Consider the following 24,685-nt stretch of genomic DNA (forward strand, 5'->3'; position numbering starts at 1 on the left):
TTACACCCTCACTCAGGGAAGAAAAATGCAATCAAGCATGTTCTCACCTGCACGTCCAAATTTGTAATTTACATCATCAAGTGTCCTTGTGGCCTGGCCTATATAGGCAAGACCACATGTACGTTTAGGGAAAGAGCAGCGCAACACAGATCAGGTATAAGACAAGCCCTGGAAGGTAAAGATGTCGAACAGCCAGTTGGATGATATAGTCTACTATTAAGAGCAATTACTTTCGAGTTACTCAGTCATAATTACATATTCCACTGTGTTCTCCTGTCAGTAATAATAACACAGTTATCTGCTGAAAACATTGATTCCTAAGGGTTCCTGCTACAATTATATACTGCTATTTGATATAGCTACTGATAATAAAGATAATATACAATTACTGTAACTAATTAATGCCATTATATGAGTGATCATATTGGCTTCTACACCATACTTACCGTAATACAGTAATCCTTTAGGAACATATTGGACATTGTCACAGATACCTAATTTATGGATTGATTATAATCTCACAGATTAACTACCCTAGAATAATTAGATCCATAAGTGTTTTACTATACCAATTAAGCAGAATTAATATACCGTATTTTTCGGACCATAAGACGCACCTGACCATAAGACGCACCTAGTTTTTAGAGGAGGAAAACAGGAAAAAAAATATTCTGAACCAAATAGTGTAATATAATATTAAATAAACTGAGGGGGGTCACTTTATTATGGCAAATATTTAAGAGTAAACCTTGGCATTTGCTGAAATTGCGGTAGATCTTTACACACACACACACACACACACACACACACACACACACACACACACTCTCACTGTAAACACAGGTTCCCCGCATCCAGCCTGCATTAAACACACACACACACACACTGTAAACACAGGTTCCCCGCGTCCAGCCTGCGTTAACCACTCTGAGAAAGGAAGAGGTGAGGGGGGGGGGAGCGGGGGGACTCACTTTATTGCCTGTCACAGCCTGTCAGTTTACGCTGCCCAAAGCACTCTACTCTGAGGAAGGAATCGGAGGAGGTGAGGGGAGGGAGCAGGGGAGTCACGCGATGCCGGCGCTCTGCTGCCGCGCTCTCAGATGCCGGGCTCTGAGATGACGGCAAAGCAGCAGCAGCAGCAGACAGGACCCACCGCTACCCGCACCCGATAACTGCTGCCTCTCCCACCCAGTGCGCTCCCACCCAGCGCATTGAGAGCGCTCCATAAGGTTTTTATTGCTCTGCATATGTATTATTCGGACCATAAGACGCATGTACTTTTCCCCCCACATTTTTTGGGGAGAAAAAGTGCGTCTTATGGTCCGAAAAATACGGTAATATAAGACACAGGTAGCGAGCTTTTGGTTTTAAGAAATTCACTTTTTTTTTCCAAAACAATGTTTATTGAAGAAGGTTAGAAATAGATATACAAATTTCCAAGTCTGGTATCACAGTATAAAGGTACAAATATTGAAAGGCGAGGTAGGTCAGGTTCATATCATAATGTCTCGGTATGAGTAATATACATGCAGAGTTACATACAGTACATATAAGAGATTGGTAATAGGGGTATCCATGGGATATATTTCTCTCCTATTGGTTAGGATTACCATCCTGCTCAGTGAAGTGCAAACTTTGGTATTCAAGAAGCACGAAGGAATCCAACGAGAGTAGTGACATGTAATAAATCTCAGTATCTGACCAGTTAGTCCCTTAGCATCTGGGATCCATTACAGACAAGGAGAAAGAAAACATAAAACAAAGGGAGGATAACCCTTCTTCAAATAATTTTCTATTTTATAAAGAAGATTGGGTAAGTAGAAATTTGAAATCTCACAAATTATAGAGGGAAAAGAAAAAGAGAAGAATGAGAGAGGAGGGGGGGGGGGGAAGAAAAGGTAGAGGGGGGGGGGTGGACAAGACATAAAACAGGGCAATATACATCTTCATTATTCTCTAAAGAAATATTTATACCATAAGACTGGTAGGTTGGATATGTGTCCAGTCGACAACGAGAAGTAGGTAGTATTACACGGTTCAACACGTTTCTACCTAGCAAAGTTAAGGGCATTAATCAAGCTGTCTATATAAATACCAAGTAGTGGGTTCAAAGATTTTCTGAATTCTGAGTTGCGTGGCGCTATCAAAGCTTTGAATAACAATTTCCCATTTCCCATAGAATCTAGGGGCCCCTGATTCTATGTCTGGTATTAGGGCCTGTCGCTCATAGAATATGTTATTTAGTAGGGAGGTTCTCATTTCTGCAATAGTCGGAGACTGTCTGTGCAACCAATGGGTGAGGATTAATTTTTTAGCGATAGTAAGGATAACGGTCAGGGCAGGTATAATCTTCTGTTTGTGTGGACCCAAGTCCCAATCTGAAAAGCAGTAGAATAGACATGCAGTAGGGAGTTTGTTAATTCGGATTGAAAAAATTTCATTAATATGGTTTATCAGCTTGTTCCAGAAGTTTCTTATTTTCCTGCAATCCCAGAAATTATGATAGTAGGTGGCCTCAGCCATCCCACATTTAAAGCATCGACCCGTAGAGGCCAGGGTGAAATAGGAATGCTGTTTCGGGGAGATGTAGGCTCTATTTAAGAATTTGAGGTGGGTCTCTTGCAAAGATGCAGACTTTAAATATTTAAATGTGGGGGGCAGTGTAGACATAAGTGCCGACATATCCGGGAAATCAGGTATGTCCCGCTGCCAGCGTGAATGTAGAATGCTTTGCAAGGGTGTTTTCCCTGAGTCTATGAGGATGGAATATAAATTACGCAGCCTATATCCTATGGTCAGATTTAGACGCAGAAGAGGGGTAAGAGGGTCAATGGCCGTATCAAGGGCCATTCCAGGTGGAAACGACTGTGCAAAGTGACGGGATTGGAGGTACATGTAAAATTGGGAGTTGGGTAGTCCATATCTATCTGATAATGCAGAGAAAGAGTGGATCCTGCCCCCAGGGTCAAAGATATCTCGGATACACGAGATGCCCTTCTCTTTCCACGTCAGATAAGCACAGCCGTCCAAACCAGGGGGAAACTGTGGGTTGCCCCAAAAGGTGGTGTATGGGGAGTTAAAGGAGTTTCTGTGTAGTCGCTTATTGATAGATTTCCAGGCTTTATAGGTGTCTTGGAAGAGTATGTTGGATTTTATATGTGAAGGGATCAGTGAGGTAGGTGCATGAAGGAGAGCAGCTGGGGAGAAAGGGTGGAAGAGGTGTTCCTCTATGTTGGGGAGGGTATATACGGAGCCACCAGAGAACCAGTCCACCATGTAGCGATACATGGCTGCATTTGAAAAAGCAGAAATGTCAGGCATCCCAAAACCACCCTCCTGTCTCGGCAGTCGCAAAACTCGGCGTGATACTCTAGATTTCTTTTTTGCCCAGATGAATCTTGTAAACAGGGAGTCAAATCGTTGGATATCTGACTTGGAGAGTTGCAGGGGAAGCATCTGGAGGAGATAGGATAATTTGGGAAAAACGAAGCTTTTAATAACCACCACCCTACCAGACAATGACAGAGGTAAATCCATCCATCCGTTCAGTATTTTCTCAGCCGAGGAGTATATCTGGTGGAAGTTAGCAGAGTATAGGGCGTCTAGATTATGGGGAATCATGATGCCTAGGTATTTAAGTGGAGAGCGGCAAATTGTGAATTGTGTCAGTGTAGGGGATAGAAGGTTTGCAGAATGACCAGAGCCTAGAGGGAGGAGGCGTGACTTGTCATAGTTCACACGAAATCCCGAGAAGGAACTAAAATGGTCTATAATGCACTTTATAGCAGGGATGGAGGACTGGGGTTTAGAGATAAATAAAAGCATGTCATCGGCAAATAGACTGAGTTTCACTTCAGTCGACCCAACGACAATTCCCGTATATTCTAGGGACATGCGCATTGCAGTGGCCAGAGGTTCTATCGCTATGGCGAATAGTAGGGGTGAGAGGGGGCATCCTTGTCTGGTCCCTCTATGGAGGGGGATGGGAGAGGACATATAATTGTTAGATAGGATTTGAGAGGAAGAGTCATGGTAGAGAAGGCGTACTGCATGGATGAAGGCCTCCTGGAACCCAAACCTGTGCATGGTGTCAAAAAGGTGGTCCCATGTAACTAGGTCAAAGGCCTTCTCAGCATCAAGGGAGAGAAGGGCATAGGGGTTCTGGTCTCCCGAAGTCTCCAACCACTGCATGACCGTCAGTATCTTACGCACGTTTACCGTGGAGTGGCGCCCCCAGATAAATCCCGTCTGGTCCTCCTGTATCAGAGAGGGCAAGAGAAGCTTTACCCGGTCTGCCAAAATCTTGGTATATATCTTGTAATCCGTATTCAATAAGGATATAGGTCTATATGAACTGGGAAGCAGAGGGTTTCTCCCTGGTTTATGGAGAATTTTCAGGATCGCGGCATTGAAGTATAGGGGAGGGGGTGTTCCAGACAGCAACAAGTTGAATAGTTCACAAAGGGGTTTGGCCAGTTGAGGGGCCAATATTTTATAGTATTCATTTGTTAGACCATCCGGTCCAGGGGTTTTGTTTGGTTTCAAACCTTGAATAGCATGGAGCACCTCCTCCTCAGTGATGGGGTTCATTAGGGGTTGGGATGAGGTAGTGGGCAGAGAGGGGAGCGTAAGGGAAGACCAGAAAGAGTGTTGTTGTTGTTGGTGATCAACATAGGGTTCAGAGTATAATGAGGAATAAAAAGACTGCAGAACCTCAGACACCTGGCCACAATCATGTACCACCGTGCCGTCAGCCCTAGTTAGAGCATGTATAAGTGTTGGGGGATATTGGCCTTTCAAGAGATTTGAAAGCAAACGACTAGATCGATTGCCGAATTTATGGAATCTACATTGGGACATAAATGTTAGTTTAGATTCGGTTTGAGATAAGAGTTTGTCAAAAAGGGATTTTTGTTCATTGTAGAGTTTTCTGGAGCTTGGGGTGGGGTACTGTGTGAATGCTTGGTAGGCGTCAGTGAGTTTTGATTGCGCATCAAGATATAGAGCTTGTGTGTCTTTCTTATGTTTGGAGGTGAAGGAGATAATAGAGCCTCTTAATACTGACTTAGACGTTTGCCAGAACAGGAGCGGTGATTCATTCTCTGCGGTTGCATTACAATGTTTAAAGTCCGCCCATGATGCCTCCAGCATGTTTCTAAATTGAATGGAATTGGTCAAGTGGGTTGGAAAGCGCCACTGCCTGACAGGGCCTCTATTGGGGAAGGTGGCGAGAGTCATCCAGCAGACCGCATGGTCCGACAAGGACACCGGTTCTATTTCAGAGGTCTGCACCCTGGTGAACATAGAAGTCGAGATGAGCAAATAATCAATTCTCGACAGTGTACCATGAGCAGCCGATAAACATGTGTATTTACGGTCAACTGGGTGACAGGCCCGCCACACATCCACCAGATGCAGCTGTGACATTAAATATGGTAAACCATATTTGGGGGTGTACCGGGTAGATCTGGATTTGGTGTTTCTATCAAGAGCGTTGGATACAGTGGAGTTAAAGTCACCTGCCAGTACTACCTGTTTATGTGAGTGTGGGTGCAGTTTAGCGGCAATGGACAGAAAGAAGGGTTGGGGATCAATATTGGGGGCGTATACATTACACAAGAGAAAACGTGAGTCCTCTAGAGTGACGTCTACGATGAGGAATCTGCCCTCGGGATCAGATTGGGAGGAATGAAGGTCTACTTGGACTGAGCGTTTAATCAAAATGAGAACCCCACGGGCCTTGGCAGTGAATGGGGCGGACGCTAAGACTCTCCAGCCCAGGCAGTTGAGTTTGTCGATCTCAGGGGGAAGTAGATGGGACTCCTGGAGGAATGCAACATCTACATGCAGTTTAGACAAGTAAAGTAGGATTTTCTTCCTCTTTATGGGGGAGTGAAAACCACCTACATTAAATGTGCCAATTTTTAAACTAGTCATAATACTGTTGAAAAGAGGTATGATTCATGGCAATAAGTAAAACCAATACTGTCATATCTACCAAATACATTGCTAGCTTGGACATTGAGATGTAACAGGACAAGACACATGGAGGAGAGAACAATGGGTGGAAAAGGTGGGGGAAAGTAAAGCAGAGGATACAGAAAAAGTGGATCAAGAGGTTAGCATCAAAAGTGCACTTCGGGCACAAAAATAATTTAAATAAACCTATAGTTCGCCAAATGGAGAACCAGACAAGAGCTCCAGGCTTGCCCCAGCCCTGGTACTGTGAGACAATAAGCATAGCTTATATATGGCATAAACAAAACATAACTAAAAATAAAAATAACAAGGTTGTAAGGCGCCTTAAAGTGAGCATCCCATTCAGAATGGGATTAAACGGTGAAATGGTCCTCGGCCTAGCAATTAAATTGGTAAGAGAGGCGCCTCCTCCCGCAATCAATTTCAAGAACCTCTAGTGAGTAACGGCTATAACATAAACAGGTTTATCAGAGCAATGAATTAATCGCCATTAAAGGAGGATAGAACCACGCTAAGGAATTTTGCAACCGTGGTTAACACTCAGAGGTCGAGTCCGTTGAAGGCGGGTGTAGTGAGGAACGGCCGTTCTCCTCCTCCAGCATATATGCTTCCGCATCGGCCACGGTGGAGAAGTCTGTGAATGAAGATCCTTTGAACAGCCTCAGTCGGGCTGGGTATATGAGAGCAAATTTTCTATTTGCTTTGACTAGGCGGGAACAAAGTGGGGTGAATTCACGCCGTGCCCTGGCCACCTCTGCCGAATAATCTTGGAAGATAAAAATCCTCACGTCGTTCCATTGCAAATTCCGCTTCCGTCGAGACGCAGACCAGATAGTGTCTTTATGGATGTAATTCAAACAACGGAATATAACGGCACGGGGTCGGGAATCCTGTGTAGATCTTGTCGGACCAATACGATGGGCCCTCTCCACAATCATACCTGCGCAGGAATCTTGGATGTCAAGCAGATCAGGCAGCGTGTCTTGTATGAAGGAAAAGAGTGCTGGCCCTTTAAGTGCCTCAGGTAGCCCGACCACTCTTAGGTTATTTCGACGTGATCTGTTCTCGAGATCGTCGACCTTATTAAGAAGCTGGTAATGGGATTTTTGAAGAAAGGCGTACTGTTCCTTTAAATCAGCGACGTCATGAAAAGTCTCCCCAAGGCGCTGTTCATTAGCTTGCACCCGTTTGGAAAGCTGTTTAAACTGTGATTTGATGTCATGTACTGCCTGCGTGACTTTTGCAGCATGAGATTCCATGATAGGATTAATGGAGTCCTGAATTGCCTTTACCATGTCAGAGTATGTAATGGGGCCCTCAGTCTGTTCTGTGGTCTTATTAGACTTCTGTGTTGAGGGGACAGCGTGTGCAGAGAGAACTGTGTTCACAGAGGAGTCAGATGATGAATGTAACTCACGTTCTGTGTGTACTGGCTGCTGCTGCGGCTGTGTCTGCTGTCCGGCGGCCATCTTGGAATCCCCTTTCGTTTTTGCAGAACGTTGTTTAAGGGGTTTAGCCGCTTCTGGGGCGGCCAGGAAACGTTCCATCAGGTGCCAGAGGTGTTCTCACAAGCAGGTGAGGGGTCCGGGAGCGGGCTGTGTCGCTATGTGCAGCGTGAGGGCTAGCGCGGGCTGGGGCGGCACACGGAGCTCACACTGCTGCTGCTGCACGCATCGGCGCCGTACCCGGAAGTCAAGAAATTCACTTTATTCAGTTATTTCACTCGCAGTTAGTATTTGTTGTATTGTATTGTCAAAACTTCGTCTTTTTGGAACAATCTTAATGAATTTATTAAAAGTTAAATTTTAAAATTATTTTACGTGCGCCAACAAAGAGACATTCTTTGCTCTCCTTTTTCTTGGCTGGTACACAATGACACCACGGCCCAGAAAAGGGAACTACGATCGCATTTTCTCACGAAAGCCCCAGGATCGTATAAATGTAACGGTTGCATGACTTGCAGGTACCTTGAAAGAGGACCAGTAGTGTTACACCCTCACTCAGGGAAGAAAAATGCAATCAAGCATGTTCTCACCTGCACGTCCAAATTTGTAATTTACATCATCAAGTGTCCTTGTGGCCTGGCCTATATAGGCAAGACCACATGTACGTTTAGGGAAAGAGCAGCGCAACACAGATCAGCTATAAGACAAGCCCTGGAAGGTAAAGATGTCGAACAGCCAGTGGCTAGACATTTTAAGGAAGCACGGCATACGATGGCAGCCTTGCGATATAAACTGATTGATCATGTTCCACCAATGACAAGAGGAGGGGATCACAATAGGAAGTTGTTGCAATTAGAGGCACGATGGATCTTTGAATTTAACACTGTTGCACCGTCTGGTCTCAATGAGAACCTCTCTCTTCTTTGCTTTCTTTGAGAAAGTTGCTTTTGGCTTGTTTTTCTTCCTTTTTTTTCCTTTTCTCTCCTCTTTCCATATTCCTTTTAGTCGGTGTCTTAAAAATGTTTTTTACATTTTTTTTTTGCTTTTCTTTGTAGGGGGTTGTCATTATGACTAGAACGTAAAGTATTTTTTGACAAACTTTTTTAGGTTTGTGCCATATTTATAGAGTATTGGCTATACTAGTACTTATAGTATGGTTTCCCCCCCTCTCCCTCCTGTTTGTTTGTACATTTGGGTTAGGTACCTTTGGTAGGGGAAAATATGCCAATGATGGTTAACGTATGGATCTAGGTCATGGTGACATTACCCTAACGAGGATTGGATAAATTTCAGTTTGTGAAGATTGATCATTTTAGTATGTAAGGTATAATATTTTGCTTAATTGATCTTCACCCTTTGGTTTCTTTGGTATGTGGTTGGAGGTGGAAGTATCACTTTGGAATAGGGATCTGCTCCTTGAGCCGCATAGGCTGTGTGTGCTGTCGCTCAGCCGTAATGTGGCTGGGATGGGAGGGATTCAGTTACACGTAATGGTGTTTTTTGTTTGAACTACTCCTTGGATCTCCTGCCTTTCCTAGTCAGCGCGATTATGCGGGGTAAGTACGGCACTTATTGATATTGTGCCCGGGGGTTTATCTGTTAGTTATGTTACTGTGGTAACAGTCCCGCCCACAGTCACCGTAGTTACCGATGAGACGGAGATGGACTATTGACGTCATCGCGCGGACGCCGGAAATGCGGGAGCGACGAGGTGTTTCTCACGCTCTGGTGCTATAAAGGTATGTTAATTGTGTACTGTTTGTATCCTGACGAAAGGCGCAAATAAAGGCGCCTGAAACGTTGATAGAACAAGCTTGTTGAACTGTGTGTCTTCTTTTGTAAATCCTCGGAGAGCCGCCCATCAATCTGTGCTATCCGCTGGGCTCTGTAGTGCCACGGGAGGGCACCCAGGTATTCGTTTTTTGCTGTTGGAATGCCGGTCGCATTTGTGTATATATATATATATATATATATATATATAAATAACATATCATACCTCCCAACTTTTCCTTTTTGGAAATAGGGACACATGCACGGCGATGCCGCATCCGCTCCTGAAAAAGAGGTGTGGCCTAAAAAAGGGGGCATGGCTTCGCAGAGGACCCGCAATCGCGAGCCACGCCCCCATATTTGTCACTGAGGGGGCATGCCCAGTGCTTTGTGAGCCGCTGGCATGCCCCCTCTCCCTCTGACTCCAGTGAATAGACGCCGTCTATTCACCGCTGCTCTGCTAAGCAGGGCAGCGGGAGACAAAGCCTCCCAACTGCCCTCCCCCCCCCCCCCCCACCGCGGGACACTTGGGAGGTATGATATATTTTATTGCATAAAATATTTTATTGCATAATTTTTGTCACACTAACATTAAAACATTGACATATCTCACACTGGGTCTGTCTTCTTTCTGGGCACTATGAGTGCCGCCGACTGGGAGTTTATTTGATTGGTAACGTAGCATTGGTTACTACTGGAGGGCACCAGTTATTATTGTTAAAGTTACATAGAAGGGAGTGGAGTGCAGCTGACTGCAAAAGTGTGTGTGTGTGTGTGTGTGTGTGTGTGTGTGTGTGTGTGTGTGTGTGTGTGTGTGTGTTTTTATATTTGCATTTTATTGTGTTTAATATTCTACAGGAGCTAATCTACAGTTATCGTGCAACAGATAGAAGACATGTGGGGGTATTCAAGTGTATTATTCTCTCCTTTCATATTAATCTAATTACAGGCAGGATTACTTTTAGTTGATTTGACTTATATGTTTTTAGAGTCTCTGTATGGTGGTTGCCGTTGGTAACAACTTATCTCTGTGATTGCAATCTTGGTAAACATACGCTATTGTTATTTTTGGAATTAGTGCCATACTATTAATCTACAGTCCGCAGCTGGTAGTCACCTTATATGTATAGACAAAATCTGTATGGACCAGTTTCTCTGACGTCCTAGTGGATGCTGGGGACTCCGTAAGGACCATGGGGAATAGCGGCTCCGCAGGATACTGGGCACAAAAGTAAAGCTTTAGGACTACCTGGTGTGCACTGGCTCCTCCCCCTATGACCCCCCTCCAAGCCTCAGGTAGATTTTTGTGCCCGGCCGAGAAGGGTGCATTCTAGGAGGCTCTCCTGAGTTTCTTAGAAAAGTTTAGTTTTAGGTTTTTTATTTTCAGTGAGACCTGCTGGCAACAGGCTCACTGCATCGAGGGACTAAGGGGAGAAGAAGCGAACCTGCCTGCTTGCAGAGCCGCGCCGCCGGCCCCCTTACAGAGCCAGAAGCAAGAAGAGGTCCGGAAAATCGGCGGCAGAAGACATCAGTCTTCAACAAGGTAGCGCACAGCACTGCAGCTGTGTGCCATTGCTCCTCATACACACCTCACACTCCGGTCACTGAGGGTGCAGGGCGCTAGGGGGGGGCGCCCTGAGCAGCAATATAAACACCTTGGCTGGCATAAATACACCACATATAACCCCCAGGGCTATATGGGTGTATTTTAACCCCTGCCAGAATACAGCAAAAAGCGGGAGAAAAGTCAGCCGAGAAGGGGGCGGAGCCTATCTCCTCAGCACACTGGCGCCATTTTCCCTCACAGCTCCGCTGGAAGGACGTCTCCCTGACTCTCCCCTGCAGTCCTGCACTACAGAAAAGGGTAAAAAAGAGAGGGGGGGCACTAATTGGCGTAGATATATACATTATCAGCAGCTATAAGGGAAAACACAATATATAGTGGTATCCCTGGATTTATATAGCGCTCTGGTGTGTGCTGGCATACTCTCCCTCTGTCTCCCCAAAGGGCTAGTAGGGTCCTGTCCTCTATCAGAGCATTCCCTGTGTGTGTGCGGTGTGTCGGTACGATTGTGTCGACATGTTTGAGGAGGAAAATGATGTGGAGGCGGAGCAATTGCCTATATTAGAGATGTCACCCCCTAGGGAGTCGACACCTGAGTGGATGGGCTTATGGAAGGAATTACGTGACAGTGTCAGTTCTTTACAAAAGACAGTTGATGACATGAGGCAGCCGGCTAATCAGCTTGTGCCTGTCCAGGCGTCTCAAAGGCCATCAGGGGCTCTAAAGCGCCCGTTACCTCAGATGGCAGGCACAGACGCCGACACGGATACTGACTCCAGTGTCGACGATGAAGAGATGAATGTGACTTCCAGTAGGGCCACACGTTACATGATTGAGGCAATGAAAAATGTTTTACATATTTCTGATAATACAAGTACCACAAAAAAGGGTATTATGTTTGGTGAGAAAAAACTGCCTGTAGTTTTTCCTGCATCTGAGGAACTAAATGAAGTGTGTGATGAAGCGTGGGTTTCCCCCGATAAAAAAACTGATAATTCCTAAAAGGTTATTGGCATCATACCCTTTCCCGCCAGAGGATAGGGCGCGTTGGGAAACACCCCCTAGGGTGGACAAAGCGCTCACACGCTTGTCTAAACAGGTGGCACTACCCTCTCCTGAGACGGCCGCCCTTAAGGAACCTGCTGACAGAAAGCAGGAGAATATCCTAAAATGTATATACACTCACACGGGAGTTATACTGCGACCAGCAATCGCCTCAGCCTGGATGTGCAGTGCTGGGGTGGCTTGGTCGGATTCCCTGACGGACAATATTGATACCCTAGACAGGGACAGTATATTACTGACTATAGAGCATTTAAAAGATGCATTTCTATATATGCGTGATGCACAGAGGGATATCTGCCGACTGGCATCAAGAGTAAGTGCGCTGTCCATTTCTGCCAGAAGAGGGTTATGGACACGACAGTGGTCAGGGGATGCGGATTCCAAAAGGCATATGGAAGTATTGCCTTATAAAGGGGAGGAGTTATTTGGGGTAGGTCTATCAGACCTGGTAGCCACGGCAACTGCTGGGAAATCCACATTTTTACCCCAGGTAGCCTCCCAACATAAGAAGACGCCGTATTATCAGGCGCAGTCCTTTCGGCCCCATAAGGGCAAGCGGGCAAAAGGTTTCTCTTTTCTGCCCCGTGGCAGAGGGAGAGGGAAAAGGCTGCAGCAAACAGCCAGTTCCCAGGAACAGAAGCCCTTTCCCGCTTCTGCCAAGTCCTCAGCATGACGCTGGGGCTTTACAAGCGACTCAGGCACGGTGGGGGCCCGTCTCAAGATTTTCAGCGCGCAGTGGGCTCGCTCGCTAGTGGACCCCTGGATCCTTCAGGTGGTATCTCAGGGGTACAAATTGGAATTCGAGACGTCTCCCCCTAACCGTTTCCTAAAGTCTGCTTTACCGACGTCTCCCTCCGACAGGGAGGCGGTATTGGAAGCCATTCACAAGCTGTATTGCCAGCAGGTGATAATCAAGGTACCCCTCCTGCAACAGGGAAAGGGGTATTATTCCACGCTGTTTGTGGTACCGAAGCCGGACGGCTCGGTGAGACCGATTTTAAATCTAAAATCCTTGAACACTTACATACAGAGGTTCAAATTCAAGATGGAGTCACTCAGAGCAGTGATTGCGAACCTGGAAGAAGGGGATTATATGTCCCAATTTACGCTTCTCACCAGGGGTACCTCAGGTTTGTGGTACAAAACTGTCACTATCAGTTTCAGACGCTGCCGTTTGGCTTGTCCACGGCACCCCGGGTCTTTACCAAGGTAATGGCCGAAATGATGATACTCCTTCGAAGGAAGGGAGTTTTAATTATCCCTTACTTGGACGATCTCCTGATAAGGGCAAGATCCAGAGAACAGTTGGAAGTCGGGGTAGCACTATCTCAGGTAGTGTTGCAGCAGCACGGTTGGATTCTCAATATTCCAAAATCGCAGCTGATCCCGACGACACGTCTTCTATTCCTAGGGATGATCCTGGACACAGTCCAGAAAAAGGTGTTTCTCCCGGAGGAGAAAGCCAGGGAGTTATCCGAACTAGTCAGAAACCTCCTAAAACCAGGCCAAGTGTCAGTGCATCAATGCACAAAGGTTCCTGGGAAAAATGGTAGCTTCCTACGAAGCAATCCCATTCGGCAGATTCCACGCAAGAACTTTCCAGTGGGACCTGCTAGACAAATGGTCCGGGTCGCATCTTCAGATGCATCAGCGGATAACCTTGTCACCAAAGACAAGGGTGTCTCTCCTGTGGTGGTTGCAGAGTGCTCATCTTTTAGAGGGCCGCAGATTCGGCATTCAGGACTGGGTCCTGGTGACCACGGATGCCAGCCTGCGAGGCTGGGGAGCAGTTACACAGGGGAGAAATTTTCAGGGCTTGTGGTCAAGCCTGGAGACATCACTCCACATAAATATCCTGGAGATTAGGGCCATTTACAATGCTCTAAGCCTAGCAAGACCTCTGCTTCAAGGCCAGCCGGTGTTGATCCAGTCAGACAACATCACGGCAGCCGCCCACATAAACAGACAGGGCGGCACAAGAAGCAGGAGGGCAATGGCAGAAGCTGCAAGGATTCTTCGCTGGGCGGAAAATCATGTAATAGCACTGTCAGCAGTGTTCATTCCGGGAGTGGATGGACAGGTATTGCGCCAGGTCAAGGGACCCTCAGGCAATAGCTGTGGACGCTCTGGTAACACCTTGGGTGTACCAGTCAGTGTATGTGTTCCCTCCTCTGCCTCTCATACCAAAGGTGTTGAGAATCATAAGACGGAGAGGAGTAAGAACTATACTCGTAGCTCCGGATTGGCCAAGAAGGACTTGGTACCCGGAACTTCAAGAGATGCTCACAGAGGACCCGTGGCCTCTGCCTCTAAGAAGGGACCTGCTTCAGCGAGGACCCTGTCTGTTCCAAGACTTACCGCGGCTGCGTTTGACGGCATGGCGGTTGAACGCTGGATCCTGAAGGAAAAAGGCATTCCGGAGGAAGTCATCCCTACCCTGATCAAAGCCAGGAAGGATGTAACCGCAAAGCATTATCACCGCATTTGGCGAAAATATGTTGCGTGGTGCGAGGCCACAAAGGCCCCGACGGAGGAATTTAAACTGGGTCGATTCCTGCATTTCTTTCAAACAGGAGTATCTATGCGCCTCAAATTGGGGTCCATTAAGGTTCAAATTTCGGCCCTGTCAATTTTCTTCCAGAAAGAACTGGCTTCAGTTCCTGAAGTTCAGACGTTTGTCAAGGGAGTGCTGCATATACAGCCTCCTTTTGTGCCTCCAGTGGCACCTTGGGATCTCAATGTAGTGTTGGGGTTCCTCAAATCACATTGGTTTGAACCACTTAAATCTGTGGATTTAAAATATCTCACATGGAAAGTGACCATGCTATTGGCCCTGGCTTCGGCCAGGCGCGTGTCAGAATTGGCGGCTTTATCCTACAAAAGCCCCTATCTGATTTTTCATTCGGACAGGGCAGAATTGAGGACTCGTCCTCAGTTTCTCCCTAAGGTGGTGTCAGCTTTTCACCTGAACCAGCCTATTGTGGTGCCTGCGGCTACAAGGGACTTGGAGGACTCCAAGTTGCTAGACGTTGTCAGGGCCCTGAAAATATATGTTTCCAGGACGGCTGGAGTCAGAAATCTGACTCGCTGTTTATCCTGTATGCACCCAACAAGCTGGGTGCTCCTGCTTCTAAGCAGACTATTGCTCGTTGGATTTGTAGTACAATTCAGCTTGCACATTCTGTGGCAGGCCTGCCACAGCCAAAATCTGTGAATGCCCATTCCACAAGGAAGGTGGGCTCATCTTGGGCGGCTGCCCGAGGGGTCTCGGCTTTACAACTTTGCCGAGCAGCTACTTGGTCAGGGGCAAACATGTTTGCTAAATTCTACAAATTTGATACCCTGGCTGAGGAGGACCTGGAGTTCTCTCATTAGGTGCTGCAGAGTCATCCGCACTCTCCCGCCCGTTTGGGAGCTTTGGTATAATCCCCATGGTCCTTACGGAGTCCCCAGCATCCACTAGGACGTCAGAGAAAATAAGAATTTACTTACCGATAATTCTATTTCTCGTAGTCCGTAGTGGATGCTGGGCGCCCATCCCAAGTGCGGATTGTCTGCATTACTTGTACATAGTTATTGTTAACTAAATCGGGTTATTGTTGTTGTGAGCCATCTTTCCAGAGGCTCCTCTGTTATCATACTGTTAACTGGGTTCAGATCACAGGTTGTACGGTGTGATTGGTGTGGCTGGTATGAGTCTTATCCGGGATTCAAAATCCTTCCTTATTGTGTACGCTCGTCCGGGCACAGTATCCTAACTGAGGCTTGGAGGAGGGTCATAGGGGGAGGAGCCAGTGCACACCAGGTAGTCCTAAAGCTTTACTTTTGTGCCCAGTCTCCTGCGGAGCCGCTATTCCCCATGGTCCTTACGGAGTCCCCAGCATCCACTACGGACTACGAGAAATAGAATTATCGGTAAGTAAATTCTTATTTATACTCACCTTTTTTCATAATTTATTGCTACGTGGATCATATGGGGCGGGATGTACTAAGCAGTAACACAGCGTAAAACCTGTTACTGGCTCATTGTCTTTTCCCATATGTTTTATCCTCAGCCTGACACGTCAGTTGCTTCCGCATCTCCTGCTACACGGCCGGATATGAAAGCAGGTACCGTGCCGAATAAGTCACGTGTAACAGGTGATATGGAAGCAGCTGACTGCACGGCAAGCTGACGATAGAACATATGGGAAAAGACAATGGGCCGGTAACAAGTTTTACCGCTGTGTTACTGCTTAGTACATCCCACCCATAGCCTGATTATAAATGCTACCTATGGACTTATTGTTGCATGTGCACTTTAGTAATAGGAGTCCTGACATCCCCGTTATATGGATGTTTTGTTTATGTATTTTGGGTTTTGTTGTATCTGATAATGGGTCAGCGGTTATACTAGGAAATGTACGGTCATTCGGAAATAATGCACAGTCATGTTATCTATGGTTAGTGTCCAATCATGTGAGAGATACAGTAGGGTTGGGTTTGACATGCCAGCAGTGGGGAGGCCGGCGCGCATCCCAAATGTGAGAATCCCGACAGGTGGAAGGTATACCTACCTTCCCCAAATACCCCCCTAACCTTAACCCTCCCTTCCCGCAGCCTGAACCCACCCCCCACAGCCTAACCCTAAGCCTCCACGGTGGTGCCTAAACCTAACCCACCCTTTCTGCAGCCTAAACCTAACCCTCCCCAGGGCTTTCTAAACCTAAACTTTCCTCCCCGCAGCCTAAACCTAAACCCCACCACTACCAACGGGTTACCTCTCCGGCGTCCTGGCAGTGTCTTGTTCGGGATCCCGGGTGTCAGGATGCCTTAGCCGGAATTGTGATCCCAGTCATGATGCCGATGCCGGCATTCCGAGCAGTGTCGGGATTCTGGCATTGGTATTTCAGCTGCCAGGAACCTGACCGGATCCCATAAAGTATATATATATATATATATATATATATTATTATTATTTGGCAGAATGTTTCCTTTTTATTTTTGGTAATTGCTATTTTAAATTTCTTGCACGCGCCTCTGACCTTTCTTATATTGTATGAGATCAGCAGACAGAAGGGGAGTGACACTATGTAAATATGCATGAACTTTTGGTAGTATATTTATATAGTAAGCACCACTGTGCCACAGTATACAGCATTATAGGCCTGATCTGAGTCTGACCAGTGGTGATATTGGACCACACATGCTTACTTTCCTAGATCTGCTGGGAGGTTCCCACGGATGTACACCAGGGATAGACGCACGGATGTACACCAGGGAAGCATGCACGGATGTACACCAGGGATAGACGCACGGATGTACACCAGGGATAGACGCACGGATGTACACCAGGGATAGACGCACGGATGTACACCAGGGAAGCACGCACGGATGTACACCAGGGATAGACGCACGGATGTACACCAGGGATAGACGCACGGATGTACACCAGGGATAGACGCACGGATGTACACCAGGGAAGCACGCACGGATGTACACCAGGGATAGACGCACGGATGTACACCAGGGATAGACGCACGGATGTACACCAGGGATAGACGCACGGATGTACACCAGGGATAGACGCACGGATGTACACCAGGGATAGACGCACGGATGTACACCAGGGATAGACGCACGGATGTACACCAGGGATAGACGCACGGATGTACACCAGGGATAGACGCACGGATGTACACCAGGGATAGACGCACGGATGTACACCAGGGAAGCACGCACGGATGTACACCAGGGATAGACGCACGGATGTACACCAGGGAAGCACGCCCGGATGTACACCAGGGATAGACGCACGGATGTACACCAGGGATAGACGCACGGATGTACACCAGGGATAGACGCACGGATGTACACCAGGGATAGACGCACCGATGTACACCAGGGATAGACGCACGGATGTACACCAGGGAAGCACGCCCGGATGTACACCAGGGAAGCACGCCCGGATGTACACCAGGGAAGCACGCCCGGATGTACACCAGGGAAGCACGCCCGGATGTACACCAGGGAAGCACGCCCGGATGTACACCAGGGAAGCACGCCCGGATGTACACCAGGGAAGCACGCCCGGATGTACACCAGGGAAGCACGCCCGGATGTACACCAGGGAAGGACGCCCGGATGTACACCAGGGATAGACGCACGGATGTACACCAGGGAAGCACGCCCGGATGTACACCAGGGAAGCACGCCCGGATGTACACCAGGGAAGCACGCCCGGATGTACACCAGGGAAGCACGCCCGGATGTACACCGGGGAAGCACGCCCGGATGTACACCAGGGAAGCACGCCCGGATGTACACCAGGGAAGCACGCCCGGATGTACACCAGGGAAGCACGCCCGGATGTACACCAGGGAAGCACGCCCGGATGTACACCAGGGAAGGACGCCCGGATGTACACCAGGGATAGACGCACGGATGTACACCAGGGAAGCACGCACGGATGTACACCAGGGATAGATGCACGGATGTACACCAGGGATAGACGCACGGACGTACACCAGGGATAGACGCACGGATGTACACCAGGAATAGACGCACGGATGTACACCAGGGAAGCACGCACGGATGTACACCAGGGATAGACGCACGGATGTACACCAGGGATAGACGCACGGATGTACACCAGGGAAGCACGCACGGATGTACACCAGGGAAGGACGCCCGGATGTACACCAGGGATAGACGCACGGAGGTACACCAGGGATAGACGCACGGATGTACACCAGGGATAGACGCACGGATGTACACCAGGGAAGCACGCCCGGATGTACACCAGGGAAGCACGCCCGGATGTACACCAGGGAAGCACGCCCGGATGTACACCAGGGAAGCACGCACGGATGTACACCAGGGAACTATGCACGGATGTACACCAAGGATGGACGCACGGATATATACCAGGGAAGGATGCACGGCTGGACACCAAGGATGGATGCACGGATATATACCAGGGAAGGATGCACGGCTGGACACCATGGAAGGATGCACGGCTGTACACCAGGGAAGGACGCATGGCTGTACACCAGAGAAGGACGCACGGATGTACACCATGGTAGGACTCATGGATGTACACCAGGGAAGGGCTTTGTATGGTGTATACCAGGGCTTTGTATGTATGTACACCAGGGAAGGGCATTAGCATGAAGTCGCAAACCCAACTGCAGCAAAAGACGCAAGTAAAGCCGTGTCAGAACGTATGAAGAGGGAGTATCCCGCACCCTCAACAGACCCCGCCTCTATTAGGGCTGCTTCCAGAAATTTCCCGGACAAGGGAGCATCTTCTCCCCTTGTACATTAACTGTGGAGTGGCTTATTTATATTTATACTGTATATATGTACCTGATTTATAACTGCATAGAGTGCCCTGTACATTATGCTCCTCGTTCATTGGTGACAGTGGGGTGTTTGGTAGCCCTGCTGCAGCTGCTTATGACATTGGTGACAGTGGGACAGCAGCCATAAACTCAGCATGTGGTAAACAGGGACTCCCACCTGCATTCTGGGTTCACAGTGTGCATGCGGCTACAGAACAGTGAGTCAGCAGAGAGAGCCGTTAAGTTGGCAGTTGGGCAGCCATGTTAGGACTGAGGGCTGGCAGCTAGAAGTGCCGGAGCTTACCAGAGGTGCAGATTAGTTAGTGCATGTGCTCCCGTTCCCCGGTGCCTGTGAACAGCAGACAGCATCAGGCTAGTTCCCACAGTGCTTCTCTGGCTGTGGACAAGTCATCCTGTCACCCAGCATACAGCCAGGAGTGTAGCGAGGGTGGCTCTGGTGGAGCACAAGCTCCGGGCACCAAAAAAGTTAGAGGGCGCATTGCCGCCCGCCACCCCCCGCTTCCCTTTTTCATTTACCTGAGACACTGTATTTCAATTAAACAAGTAAATGGTTAAATACAGCTACTTCCATAGTGGCTCTACTATGGACTCTTCTGTGTGATATAATGTGAATAACAGACACTACTGTGCGATGTAATGTGAATTGGTACTATTCTGTGGCCGCGCACCTTCCCCAATAAACCATCATTTATTATTACCCGTTATTTATATAGGCCCTCATTCCGAGTTGTTCGCTCGGTAAATTTCATCGCATCGCAGTGAAATTCCGCTTAGTACGCATGCGCAATGTTCGCACTGCAACTGCGCCAAGTAATTTTACAATGAAGATAGTATTTTTACTCACGGCTTTTTCTTCGCTCCGGCGATCGTAGTGTGATTGACAGGAAATGGGTGTTACTGGGCGGAAACACGGCGTTTTATGGGCGTGTGGCTGAAAACGCTACAGTTTCCGGAAAAAACGCAGGAGTGGCCGGAGAAACGGTGGGAGTGTCTGGGCGAACGCTGGGTGTGTTTGTGACGTCAACCAGGAACGACAAGCACTGAACTGATCGCACAGGCAGAGTAAGTGTGGAGCTACTCTAAAACTGCTACGAGGTTTGTGAACGCAATATTGCGAATACATCGGTCGCACTTTTAAGAAGCTAAGATACACTCCCAGTAGGCGTAGGCTTAGCGTGTGTAACTCTGCTAAAATCGCCTTGCGACCGATCAACTCGGAATGAGGGCCAAAGCACATTCATATTCCACAGCACTTTACAGAGAATATTTTTTTCATCCGTACTGCCATTCCCCTATATTGCTGGGGGGCCCTCAAAGGAAACTTTCACCCTGAACTCCACAAGGTCTAGCGGCACTGTCACCAATTTAAGATTTTTAAATATTGTTGTTTTTTTTTCAAATATAACATACCACCACATGTTGGCTAATCCCCCAATTCAGTACAGGGAAGGGGGCGCCAAAAGATACTCTTGCTCCAGACACCATAGTGCCTAGCTACACCTCTGCATACAGCAGTGACCGAAGGAAGCGGAGCAGTGTTCAGCCTAGACCCTCCTGGGGAACTGAGTGGCATTGGAGGGGAGAAAACCTGTTACTGGCTCATTGTCTTTTCCCATATGTTCTATCCTCAGCCTGACACGTCAGTCAAAAAGTAGCTAGCGAGCGATCAACTCGGAATGAGGGCCAATGTCTCCAGTTCACAACCACAGCACAGAGACAGTAAGACAGGCAGACAGCAGCAGTAGTAATTCAGAGATTACAGCCTATATCAGATATATAACATCTGCAGACCTCCAATTATTTCCTTAGCATCCTGCACTAATAGAGACGATTTGTATTGGTCCTTTATCTTCAGCCACTCCCATCTGCTCAATTACTTAGAGTCCGTCAGGAACCTGAGGTTACTACTAACAGTCACTGAACTTTTAATAAACCACTAATATTTATACATTCTTATGAGGAGCAGCACTTACCGCTGTTAGGAGAACGCTACATAAGTGCTCACTTTTGCGCTATCTCAGTGAACCAGCAGAGATAGTGCAGGATTAGAAACTGTCGTATTGCTACATCCGCACGATATTATTGCTGGAGCGCATTGATCCCTGCAATCCCTGTGGATTTATACAAGGAAAGAGAGACTGTGGAAGCATAGTTAGTGTTGTTCAGCTCTCAGGAGACTCGTAACAGGGATCTGTTTCAGAGGGAAATGATACTCATTTATTAGAGACATAGCCAGGCTTTCTTAGCGTCCTAAAGGATTCCTCACATGTGCACCAACGTGGTAGAAGGGGTACTCCGATAGACTGTGATATTGTTATTATATTGTAAGTTTGGTGAATTATTATATAGCCTGCTAACTTATTGTTGATTGATAAGGTGACCAAAGTGAGCATTGCAAGACAAATCAGTGGCGCATGCAGGGAGGTTTCTGAGTAACCAAAGGTAGCCTCCTGCTGGTGCAGCTTAGGTGCGCCCGCAGGAGAACCGCCGCCATCTAACCTATCATGGTGGCTGTGTGTGATGTCATGCATCTGCCATGATCATGCCCCCGACACGCCCCAATTTGCACTGCACCGCCCACCTTTCGACCGTCTCTGCTAAACTCCGTCTCCTCCCTGAAAATGGAGCTTTGCCCTCCCCCCATCCCCCGCAGAAAATGTGGGTGCATGTGCATGATGGGAGCTGCACATGCGCCCGCATCTTTCTCTTAGATTTTGTGGTTGGATCGCTTATTGTGATCCAACCTGAATTAGGCCCATTATACTGGTAACAAAGGGGCAGACTAGATGGGCCGAGTAATTCTTATCTGCCGTCACAGTCTATGTTTCTTTGTTATATATTTGATATATCGCCCATTGGTTGTGGTGAACAGACAAAGCGATAGTCTGTGATCGACATATCGGGGGTACACAACCATCGATAGGCTCACGATTCATTGGCCGATATATATTGCTCAGTGTGTACCCAGCATTAGACATCAGTGAAGGGAAAGACATTATTAATGATAAGTGGAACCAGGAATTCTAAAGCTGATTTATAATCTGGATATTGACTGGAAAAGTTGCACTTGTGCATATTACGGTAGATCACAGGTTCTCAAACTCTGCATCCGTTCAGATGGTTGACAATGTTAAGCTTGACACTCATTAGCTCAACCACTATTGGTTGACAGTAACATGGTTGACATGGACAAATGGTCGACAAAAGAAAATGGTCAACACGTGAAAGGTCAACACATGAAAAGGTCGACATGGCTTTTTTGAAAAAAGTGATGATAGGGACAGGACAGTGGTGAAAGGGATAAGACAGGGTGACAGGGACAGAACAGATGTGACAGGGACAGGACAGGGGTGGCAAGGACAGGACAGATGTGAACAGGGACAGGATAGAGGGAAGACAGGGCCAGCATAGAGGTAACAGGGACAAGTTAGAGTTGACAGGGACAGAACCAGGGTGATAGGGACAGGTGAGAGGGGAGACATGGCCAGCACAGAAGTGACAGGGGCAGGACAGGAGTGACAGAGACAGGAGAGAGGGGAGACAGGGCCAGCACAGAGGTGACAGAACAGATGTGACAGGGACAGAACAGATGTGGCAGTGACAGAACAGATGTGGCAGTGACAAGACAGAGGTGACAGGGTCAAAAGTAGGACAGGTGACAGAGCCAGGATAGATACAGCTCTGAATTCAGCACTGGTGGGAGGAGCCAGTTGGCAGCCACACTCAATATCTATACTATATGTAACCCCTCCCTTCAGTGACAGTCCCACTCACCACAGGCTATGCTGTGTGCAGTTTAGCCTGCAGCTGCTCAGACTGAGCCTACTCCCACAGTCAGAGGAGGAGGGTCCTGCTGATGGCTGCACGTGGAGTCAGAGGCCGGGTTGTGCGGTGTCATATCTAGCCTCCGGGGAACCATCTCTGTGACTCCTCCCCCCTCCTTACTCCTGCCCAGCAATCACCATGGGGACCATCTAGTAAGCTGGAGTCACATACAACAATGATAGATTACTGGATCTGTCTCTGTTATTATTGTTGTATGTGATTCCAGCTTACAGTACTAGCTGGGCAGGAATGTGTGTGGTAATGGTGTTGGGAGGAGGCGTGACCTCGGAAGGCTGCCGACTGCCAGCACTGACTGTAGGGTATACACACTGCCAGCCTCTGCTGATGCTGCTCTCCACTCGGCAGGGGCTCGGCACAGCCAGGGACAATGGAGGAAGTGCCCCCTACAGGGCTGGAGCCCGGCAGCAGCAGACTCCGTTGTCTCCGGCAGTTCCGCTCCTGCCTATGAGCTATATAAATGTGGGTCCCTAGTTTATTGATGCACATAATACACATCTTCCAATTTAATAAGGACAGTAAAGGGCATGCTGACAGGGACTGCTTTGTCTGTAGGCTGGAAAGTTGGGAGTTATGTTATATTCAGTACTGCTTTCCACGCTCACTTCTAGCACATCCGTCTTACCCCTCTCTGTCTGCCCCCCCCCCCCCCCCCCTTCAGAATTTAAGCGCCATATAATTAAATAGTAATAATAATAGCCAGAATTTCAGTACAAGTTAATTTCATATATACTGTGCTAGGAAGTGTCCATAGAAAGCACAGTGGTGCAGTGGTGAGCATGGGGCCTAACAGCACTAAGGTCTTGGGTTCAGTTCCCGACATGTTGTTATCTGTGTATAGTTTGTGTGTTCTCATCATGTTTACATGGTTTTCCTCCAGGTTCTTATTGCCTCTTCCCATGCTCCAAACCCATTTTTCTTCTGACAAAAGGAGAGTAATAATTTTAGTTTGTATGTGTGTATATTGATAGGGAATATATAGAGTGTAAGCTCCACTGGGGCAGGGACTGATGTGAATGACTATTCTCTGTACAGCGCTGCATAATATGTGTGCGCTATATAAAGAACTGTTAGTAAATAACAAATACAGATAGGATACTGATTATACAAATATACAGTTCCATTAGTGATAGGTGACAGCTGTGGTAAATGCACTGTCCGTTCACATTGACACTTTAGTTGAACAGGTAACAGATCAGAAATGCAGCGGATTCCAGTGCTGGCCTTTCAGTCATTCGGAAGTGTGGCTCCAGTCACTGATGGGTCATTAAGACCCCTTTCACATCGCACAAATAACCCGGTACCGACACAGCATATTGCCGTGTCGAACCGGGTCAGTGTGCGATGTGAAAGCACACTGGGTGATTTAGCGGGTCGCCTGACCCAGTAAATCAACCCGGTAAAAAAGAAGGGTTTTACCCGGGTTGATTACCGGGTCAGTTGCGGTGTGAATGGGAACCGTGTCGATGCGACACGGTTCCCATTCACAAGATAGGGAGAGGCGGCGCTGGAGATGAGCTCATCTCCCGACGCCGCCTCCACCCCGCCCCTGCTGCTGCTGCTGAGCTCCGTTGCTATGGCAACCGACCCGGTATATTGCCGGGTCGGGAAGCCTGCAACAGAGCGCAAATGCCGGATCCCACCCGGTAAGTACACGTTTGTCTTACCGGGTAGGA

The sequence above is a fragment of the Pseudophryne corroboree genome, chromosome 11, assembly GCF_028390025.1.
Source record: "Pseudophryne corroboree isolate aPseCor3 chromosome 11, aPseCor3.hap2, whole genome shotgun sequence".
NCBI lineage: Eukaryota > Metazoa > Chordata > Amphibia > Anura > Myobatrachidae > Pseudophryne > Pseudophryne corroboree.